Source organism: Coptis chinensis, chromosome 8, assembly GCF_015680905.1.
Source record: "Coptis chinensis isolate HL-2020 chromosome 8, ASM1568090v1, whole genome shotgun sequence".
NCBI lineage: Eukaryota > Viridiplantae > Streptophyta > Magnoliopsida > Ranunculales > Ranunculaceae > Coptis > Coptis chinensis.
In genome coordinates this window covers 28473191-28482425 of record NC_141463.1, presented here as the reverse complement: position 1 = coordinate 28482425, position 9235 = coordinate 28473191, and the positions used below count along the sequence as shown (strand labels likewise).

General features: G+C 37.7%; 1 pseudogene; it reads left to right on the top strand.

Moving 5' to 3' along the window:
- Positions 1 to 444: 444 nt before the first annotated feature.
- LOC147480929 (C2 and GRAM domain-containing protein At1g03370-like) overlaps positions 445 to 9235 on the top strand; it is a 67446-nt pseudogene continuing 58655 nt past the window's right edge.

Here is a 9235-nt window from a genome sequence, read left to right as displayed (position 1 = left end):
TGAAAGAGTATGGAAAAAAAGATAGGCCCTCCTCTCAGATTCAAATTTAAAACAACAATTTAAAATTTTATTGAAATGACTATTTATTAATAACAACTAGAATTATGACAATCCTAGTAGGCATACTCTTAAACATATCTTAACAAAGAAGACATAAAGACAAACAAGCAATTTTGATTATTAAATGATGACCATGCATCACATATGGAGAGTAATGAAGACCTTACAAGTGAATCATCATCTGTACAGTCTTTAAATAGCCCCTCAAGATTGTCTTTCAGCCACTTCAAAAATCATCTTCTGCAATGGAAATGGAAGAAAACCATCTCCTAATATTTTTCCCTCGCCTCATTCAGATATTTCTTAAAATGGAGAAACAGCTTGCAGTACCAGTAAAAGTGTTACGCCTCAGAGACAAAAAAAAATATCCGGATTCTGAAGTTCATGAGAATAGTTTCGAGGATCAGCCCCTCCAATCAGTCCTCATATGGAAGTTTTGGTGAATTTATAAGAACCTTGGAAATGAGAGACCAAGGAGGGGAAATTCCAAGCAATTTTACCAGGAGTACTTCTAGATAGATCTTATGTGGTTGCCCCATCTGATCTCAACTCTCTCTTCTTTTCACCTGATTCAAGTTTCACAAAATCTTGGCTGAACTGCAAGGAACTACAGAACTGCAAGAGGGACCTTGGACATTTGAGAATGGAGGGGACAGGTTGAAAAGAGTGGTAACTTTCGTGAAGGCTGCTACCAAAATAGTCAAGGCAGTGAGAGCCACTGAGGAGCAAACATATTTGAAAGCTGACGGGAATGTATTTGCAGTTTTAGTAAGTGTCAGTACACCAGATATTATCTATGGGAACACCTTTCAGGTAGAATTGCTCTATTGTATAGCACCAGGACCTGAAGTGCCAACAGGAGAGCAATCATCACGGTTGGTTATCTCATGGCGGATGAATTTTCTTCAGACCACAATGATGAAAGGTATGATAGAAGGTGGAGTTAGGTAAGGTCTCAAAGGAAATTTCGAGCAGTTTGAAGATCTGTTGTCTGACAATGTTAAACCAGTCGATATGAAAGAATTTGGATCCAACAAAGAGCAGGTCTTGGCTTCTTTTGCAGGTGGAGCCACAGTCAGACTGGAAGCTGGCTACTCAGTATTTATTGAACTTTACTGTGGTTTCCACTATTCTCGTGGGTCTGTATGTTCTTATCCACATCTTATTAGCCATGCCTAGCATGATCCAAGGTCTTGAGTTTGATGGACTAGACTTGCCAGATTCAATTGGTGAAGTGGTTGTGTGTGGGATTCTGGTTCTACAAGGTGAACGGGATTTGGGGATGATAATACGCTTCATGCAGGCCAGAAACCAGAAAGGTACCTCCTATTTAAGAACTTTAACTCTTTGTCGACTTGGTGTTGTGTCATTGTTTGTCTTACACTAACTCGAAATGGTTATGTCATCTTCTAACTGGTAGGAAATATCATGGTTTTCAATCAGTACATCAGAACATGTTACAAGCTTACAGTATATAAGTAAAAGCCGCCTCACTTAACAGTATTATGCAGCATTATAGCTCAACTCTAAGATAGTAATTTTATTTCTTTAGAAGAGGGTATATTCACTATATTGTTACCAATCACAAAAAGAAAAAAAAGATGATATTTGATTTTAATTCCACCTATGGACCTTGGAAATCTTTATCCCATTCATTTGGTGATCACTGAGTCCCATGCTTAGGATTCAGCAGATCTATGACTTGCAGCATTCTCTGCCAAAACATAATCTGTACAAATTTTTCTTTAATTTATTATTTTGTGAGAATATGTATAGGCTGACTCATCCATGTTATAAAATTACTACTTTAGGCACTACGGATCATGGAGGAAAGCGCAAGGGGATGGATGGTTGTTAACTGTTGCTCTGATTGAGGGAAGTAGCTTAGCAGCCGCTGATGCAACTGGTTTCTCAGATCCTTATGTGGTTTTTACTTGCAATGGGAAAACAAGAACGAGCTCTATCAAATTCCAGAAAGCTGGCCCTCAATGGAATGGTAAACTCACTTTTCTTGAATATTCACTTTCTACTTTCTAGTATCAGTGTCCTCTCAAGGCCTACCAGTGAGCTTAAAATTGACCTAACTTCATGCAGTAGTGAAACAACTTGTTTACTGGGTCCAAATTCTTTTACAAATGCTTCATGCACTGATGCTGCAACAGAACACTTTTCAACCTGCAGAAATTTTTGAATTTGATGCAATGGATGATCCTCCATCTGTTTTGGAAATAGAGGTATTTGATTTTGATGGACTTTTGATGAGGCTATAACTCTGGGACATGCCAAGTCAACTTTCTAAAGTCTAATTTGTCTGATCTGGCGGATATATGGATCCCTCTTCAAGGAAAATTAGCTCAGGCATGTCGCTTCTAAGTTGCACTTGAGAATTTTCTTGAACAATACAAGAGGTAATAATGTTGTTAAAGAGTACTTGGCTAAAATGGAGAAGGAGGTTGGTAAGAAGGTGAGTTGCTTTCCTGGTTAGGAGTTGTATCTGTTGCTCTAGTTGTCTTTTCCTGTGCTTACTACTAATTCCTAAATTATATGTAGATAAATATAAGATCACCGCAAACTAATTCAGCATTCCAGAAAGTGTTTGGGCTTCCCCCGAAGAATTTCTCATCAATGACTTTACTTGTCACCTGAAGCAAGTTGCCATTGCAGGTATTGTACAATAAACTATCTAGTTTGTTGACTTCCTAAACTCTCAAAAGAGGGGAGTTTCCATTCTTCAACATATTCATTTACCCTGCACTTGGTTCATCCTTGCTTGTCCTGCAGGTGGGTCATCCCTGCGGTAATTAGTTACGGACCTTATGGTCCATTTTGTTATGGCAGGCTATGTCCTGTTGCCTTATCCATTTACCGCTGATTCTTTGCAGGGTCGGCTCTTTTTGTCCAAGTAAGAATCATGGGGTTTCATACTTAACATGTTTGGAAATATAACAAAATTTTTCTTTTATGGGAGGACATTGAAGACATTCAGGTGCTTCCACCTACTCTGGCATCTATGGGTAGTCCATCCATCATCATTATTCTCTGTCCTGAAGAGGTATGGATGCAAGGCATGGTGCCAAAACACATGATCAAGAAGGCAGGCTGAAGTTCCACTTCCAATCTTTCGTGTCTTTCAATGTGGCTAATAGGTACTTAATAACCTGACTCTGCTTACTTTGACTTTTGATCATATAAATTCTATGAAAAAGTACAAAATGAGTAGATATGCATGGAAAGTTGCATCTTTAAACAAACTTTTGGGGAAATAATCCATTCACCCAGATGCTCCCCGGAAGGGCTGGAAATATAGCAAAGACAGAAGACTGGCGATGGTGTTGGAGCATCGCCAGATTAAGGTGGACGGTCCAGATTTTTTTAATAGACAAATCTATTAAACTCCCTTCCTTCCGGTGAATTTCTGGAGCATCTCTGAGGTGCACGGTCCAGATTTTCTTTAATAGACAAATTCACCCGGGTGTGGTTGGTGAATTTCTTTTTCAAGTGTAAAAACTAAAAACTAAAGATGGTCAGTCTTGCTCTTGTATTAGGGGTCAGCCAAACCCTCTTGTAATGTACTAAATGTATATTCGGAGTGTTTATGGGAAAAAAAAAAAGTCTTGCTCTTTGTACAATGTGGTTTTGAGTGAAGAAGATAAATATGCTACTTCACGAGGACAATTTTGGCACTATGGAAGGCAATATCGCTAACTCCCCGAAAGCAAAAGGTTCAAATAGTTGAAGAAGAATCTGAAGAAAAAGAGTCCAAACTGAAGAGAGCGGAGCTTTTCTGGGACTGGAAGATGCCACCATGTCAGAGGTTTATTCGTCTCATCTCTCCATTCCTGTAACCTCTCTCTCTCATTTGCAATGTGCATGTCCAGTGTAGGGGCTTTATTAGAGCATCCAGTTACTCTCTTCGACACAGACCTTTTACCCCTGTAAGTATTGACCTTGGTATTGTAATATTTTACTGCATTCTCAGGTGAAATTCTTCATGGAATTGTTTAGTGGAGGCTATATAGAGCGGAAGGTCATGGAGCGAGTGGGCTGCCTTGAGTATTCGTGATACCTCAGGGAATTGGTAAAATCTGATATGTACCAGAGACAAATTTGTTACAAGTTTGCCAGGCAGATTTCGAGCTATGGAGGAGAAGTAACGAGCACTCAGCAAAAAATACCCTTCCTCTAATAACAATGGATGGGTGGTTGAAGAGGTCATGACCCTCAACGGTGTCCCTTTAGCAGATCATTTCACTGTATGACAACTCCTGTTACTATTGATTCGTACCTTCCTATTGTGCTTTTATCGTTTCTTCCTTTTTGTAATTCAATTATTTGTTTTGAAACTCCTTGCAGCTTCAGATAAGGTATCAAGTTGAACATCTCCCTTCAAGACCAAAATCATGTAATGTCCAGGCTTATTTTGGAATTACTTGGCTCAAAAAGCACCCGCATCAGAAAAGGGTCACAAAGAATATTCAATCCAATCTGACTGTTCGCTTGAAGTCAATTCTACGGTCTACTTGAGAAGGAATATGTACCAGGAAAGTAAATAGTATGTTCATTCTGAATAGAATTTTGAGAATCACCTTCTAGATAGATGTTCGGATGATTGCATTCCTTCCGTGCATAACACAGACTTACTGAGATCAAAGAAGGTTTTTGTGATTCCACAATGATGATAGAAAATTAGTAACCCAACATTCCTCTTGAATACTTAACGGACATGACTATTGCATGGCTGATGCCCAGAAGACTGAGAGCTGTCTAAAGATGGTGTTAGTTGATTGATTAGCTGATTTATGGGAGCTCAAGTTTCAATCTTTATATTGACACATGCATACAGTGCTTGTTGGTTCAATTTGATTCAGACAATCTGACGCTACTTAACCTCTAACAAGAAGGGAGTTACTAGTAGTCAATGCTCATGGGATCAAGAAGTCGTAATTTGGTCATTCCTAGCCTCCTAGGTGAGCTGTGTTGTATGATGTAGATCAAATGATCAATTTGTACTTTATTTTGTTATTTATTAATTTTTAAATTTAGATGTCTGTATATAGAACATTTTGTATTATTCAAGTAATTTGCAAATAAGAAAATGTCTGAATGTAGTTTTATATATTTGGTGGGCGTGTTTCCTCTTAAACCAGAGTATCAACTGATAAACAACAGAGAAGAAACATCATGGAAATACTGACTAGTTGTTCTTTTTCTCTTTAGGAAAGTCTGAATTCCATTGAAACAGGTTGGTACGGTATATGCAAAATGTATAGGACCGTCTCTTCTGGCCTACTGTGCCTGATTACAGCCCTTGCGATTACAAGTCCTTGGTGTGAATCTAAAGGAACTCGAGTACTCAACAATGCATTGTACTAGTGTTCCTATGACGTCTTAAACTTTCCACAATGTGCTTTTCTTTTTTCATTTCCCTAGATGGCTAGATTGCACTCATCGCAGTATGTAGGCAGTTTCCGAAGTTTCCAACACATGGCCAATAAGAATTTAAGCTTTCGAAGTACTTTGGTGGAGTCGTGGAGATCTAGCTCTAGTTTCGCAGTGAATTATTACTGGCAAACTCGAAATAGTTGTGAAGTTTTTTATTCGGTCTTGACCGATATTCATGTTTACCATTTTTGGCATTGGTGATACAGAGAAAAATATGCTGCTGTATATCTAGCAGAATTTGTTCGTCCTAACCATTTGAAATGAGAGATTGACCCTTGACGTAATAATCACCTCTACAACTTAACCCCATTCATCGTCTCTCTCTCTTCCTCCAAATCAACAATGAAAAATTGCAATGGTGGTCACAATGTCATTCTTTAAACGGCATAGAGGTCTTGATGTAGAATATATGTAATTGATCCTCGATGTAGGATATATGTCAACCTCACCCCCATTCCCTTAAGAAGATCTCATAGAAATCAAAATGAACCTATTAAAAGTCAACATCTAAAATTTATAACACAGTGTGTTGTAAAACCCGAGCACCATCACCTGCAAAAGTTACGAACATAGAAAGTGTGTTTGCTAGATAATAATGTTACTTTGTAGGTGAAGAAATTCGCCCAATCTCATTGTTTGGCTGGTTAGATAGGAATACCACCATTATTAGTTGCAATTATGGCTACCTCCATTTTCAAAAATATTAGTGATACCCCCCTTTCCAAAGTATTAGTGATAACATTAATACTACGTTGGATCTTACAAATTTGGGTGGGGGATTATGAAAATGGGGGGTAACACTAATTGCAACTAATAAGAGGGGGTTGGGGGTTGGGTGGGTGGGTCCCTAACTAATCTTTGTTTGGCACGCACACATTCTTTTACCACACAAGCCATAATCTCTACACGGGGTTATTAGGAACCACACTTCTTAACTGAATAGGCTATTTCTAATTTCTCATGTTTTACAATTTAGAAACACCTCCCTCAATTATTCTAATAAGTTCCCTCCATTTTAAGTAATTTACAAAAAGCTCCCTCACCTCACTGAAATTAGAATTAGTTTTCATATTATTTAAAATAATTTAGAAAACCTCCTTCACGTCATTGAAATTATAATCAACCCCTCTTAATGTTTTTATATTGTTTTTTAAAGATGTTAGAGTGACAGGTTTAAAGATTTGAAAAAACCCGATGCGTAGCACGGTTTGCATACTTGTATAATAGTTACTGTAGCGGTATGCGTTTCTACCTTCGAAATGAGATTGTGAATATGGAGAATTGGCTGTGCTCTTTCTTTGGAAAAGAGTTGCCTACGTATCAGGTTTCTTAACCTAACTTGAATCAAGCCTTACGTAGTTCATCTCTCTCTATTTATAGAGGTTGATCTGACTTTCCTTATTTGCTTCAGGCCATTACCAAGTGGAGATCCTCATTTTGTGCTCTCTTGATGATTTGTCATTACTCTTGTTGTTACAAAGTAAATGTGTCCTTTAATGTTGTTGATATCTATCACTTTTGGGGTATAAAGATACTGAAATCTTTATTTCGCTCGAGTAGACTCAAGTCCTTACTCACGCCTTTTATGTTTAGTTGAGTAGGGATTGAACCAACCTAAATTCTAGGACCACTTACATCTTTCTTATACTCTAAGTAGGGAAACTAGTGAGTAAGATTTATTTGGATTATTAGCTAAGTTTAGTTTTGTTATTTAAATCCTAACGGACGCTTAAACATGCTAAATACAACAAATGACGATAAAAACCTAAGATTTTCCTAAGATATTCAAAGAGAAAGAAAAGGTGGAAGATCATTCCACTCATGCGAGGTCTTATAAACTTCTCTTAAAGTCGGATTACTACCTTCTCTAAACTGTTTAGGGTTCATTATCAAACCCGAACCGGCTTAATTGTCAATCCCTAGTGAAATGGAATCATCTCTAAATTCATTTCCCTAGCATATATAAGAAGTTGAACTGGGGTTTCATCTCTGAAATCCCATCTCAACTCCTGGACTTATACAACATAACTCATTAACTATGAAAATAAGAGATTATAGATAACTTCAACAAGTGGCCTAACCTGTGCATAAAAAGGGAGGCACACGTGAGTCCTTCTAAATTTCCAGGTCTCAAGTTTGGCTGGACACTACCATTTTGGGGTAGTGTGCTATATGTGCCCTTAAGTCCAGATAGTGAATCCTATTTCTAAGAAATTTTAACGAATCCTCTCATGAGCTTCATTAATCCTCCACCTTGGAGGATTTCAGCTCATGATCCTTGGATTGATTTCAAGTTACAAGATAGAAAGTAACAAGAGATAGAAAGAAAGAAAAAAATGTAAAACAAACTGATTACCTAAGTAAAAAAAAGGAAATTTTATTAGAAACTAGAAAATGTTTCCACCATTAACAATGTTTCAAGCTTTTTCTAAAAAAAACTAAAAGCTCCCCTCCAAAAGATAAAGACTTGGAATTTAAATGGAACAAGAGTCAAGGCAATCAATGTAGTGCATCCCCCTTGTTTTGTTTTTTCTCCATTTGAGAGAAATCTCATTTCCTCCCACGTGAAAAACACCAAACCACATTTACTTCCTTCTTACCCATACAATCCACAACAAAATGACACCTATCTTTTTTCCACTATTAATACCTAATCTCATCTAACTTTATTAACTACATGCAAAGTGTCACTTTTGCACCAATTATTTGCACCTTTGTCTTGACTTGTATGATGACTCATCAAATCTTGTGGGCCCACATAGTGGGTCCACGTGCAGTCCAATGGCGGTTCGGTCTTTTGACAATTTCACAACTTCCCGCCTATGCGTAGAGTTCATCGCACTAATCGTCTGACCAGCTCACTTGTCGCATTCGGAGTCCTGGTTCAAGAGGTAGGAGCTTCGGAAGTTTGATGCTTCTGTGCGGATTTGTTAGGTTTCAGATGGGCTTAATTGGAAAGCTTATGTTCACTCCCTATTCCGTGTTTAAATGCTAGCTTTATCATTATTTGTACGTTAGTTGCTCAAACTTGCAAAAACATGAAAATGCGATTATTTCATGATTATTAAACACAAAATTAACATAAATATTATGTGTCTCTATGGGGTTTATAAGAGTTTGGGTGCTGCTTATCAGGTTGATTGGACCGATCTTCGTGAGCAAGTGTCCGTTGTAGATCATTTGTTTCCATGTATGGGTCCATTTGATATTTGGATGATCTAGACTTGGGTCATACATAACTTTATGGTGTTATTTGATTTGGTGATATAATGATCCGAGAAGATATGACTTGGTATATGGACACGTGTGATGTAGTGATAGGTTTGAGAACGGAGGGTACTAATAGTTACAATGGAAACAACTCCAGCCGTCCAGTTGAACAACTAAATAATCACGCACCACATTACAAACATAGATTAGTCATCCTTAGGCTGCATCCACATTCTAAATTAAGCATCCTTCCCTCTTTAAAGAAATTGGTTCAAGATCTGGCTGGCAAAATGTATCAACTAGAATGGACATAGGAATGTGATACTTGTGCACTTCAATCAAGTTGCTACAAAATCATACTAAAGAAACTTGTTATAGAATCCCTTTTAACACTGCTAGCTAGGACTTGAATTGACTTGGCATGTTAACATGACAAACCCTCGAGAGAAACATAAACTGAAGTGTTATTAAGCATCCACATCCAATTTCAAAGCTCTCTAGCAAGGATGTTTCATGAAATACA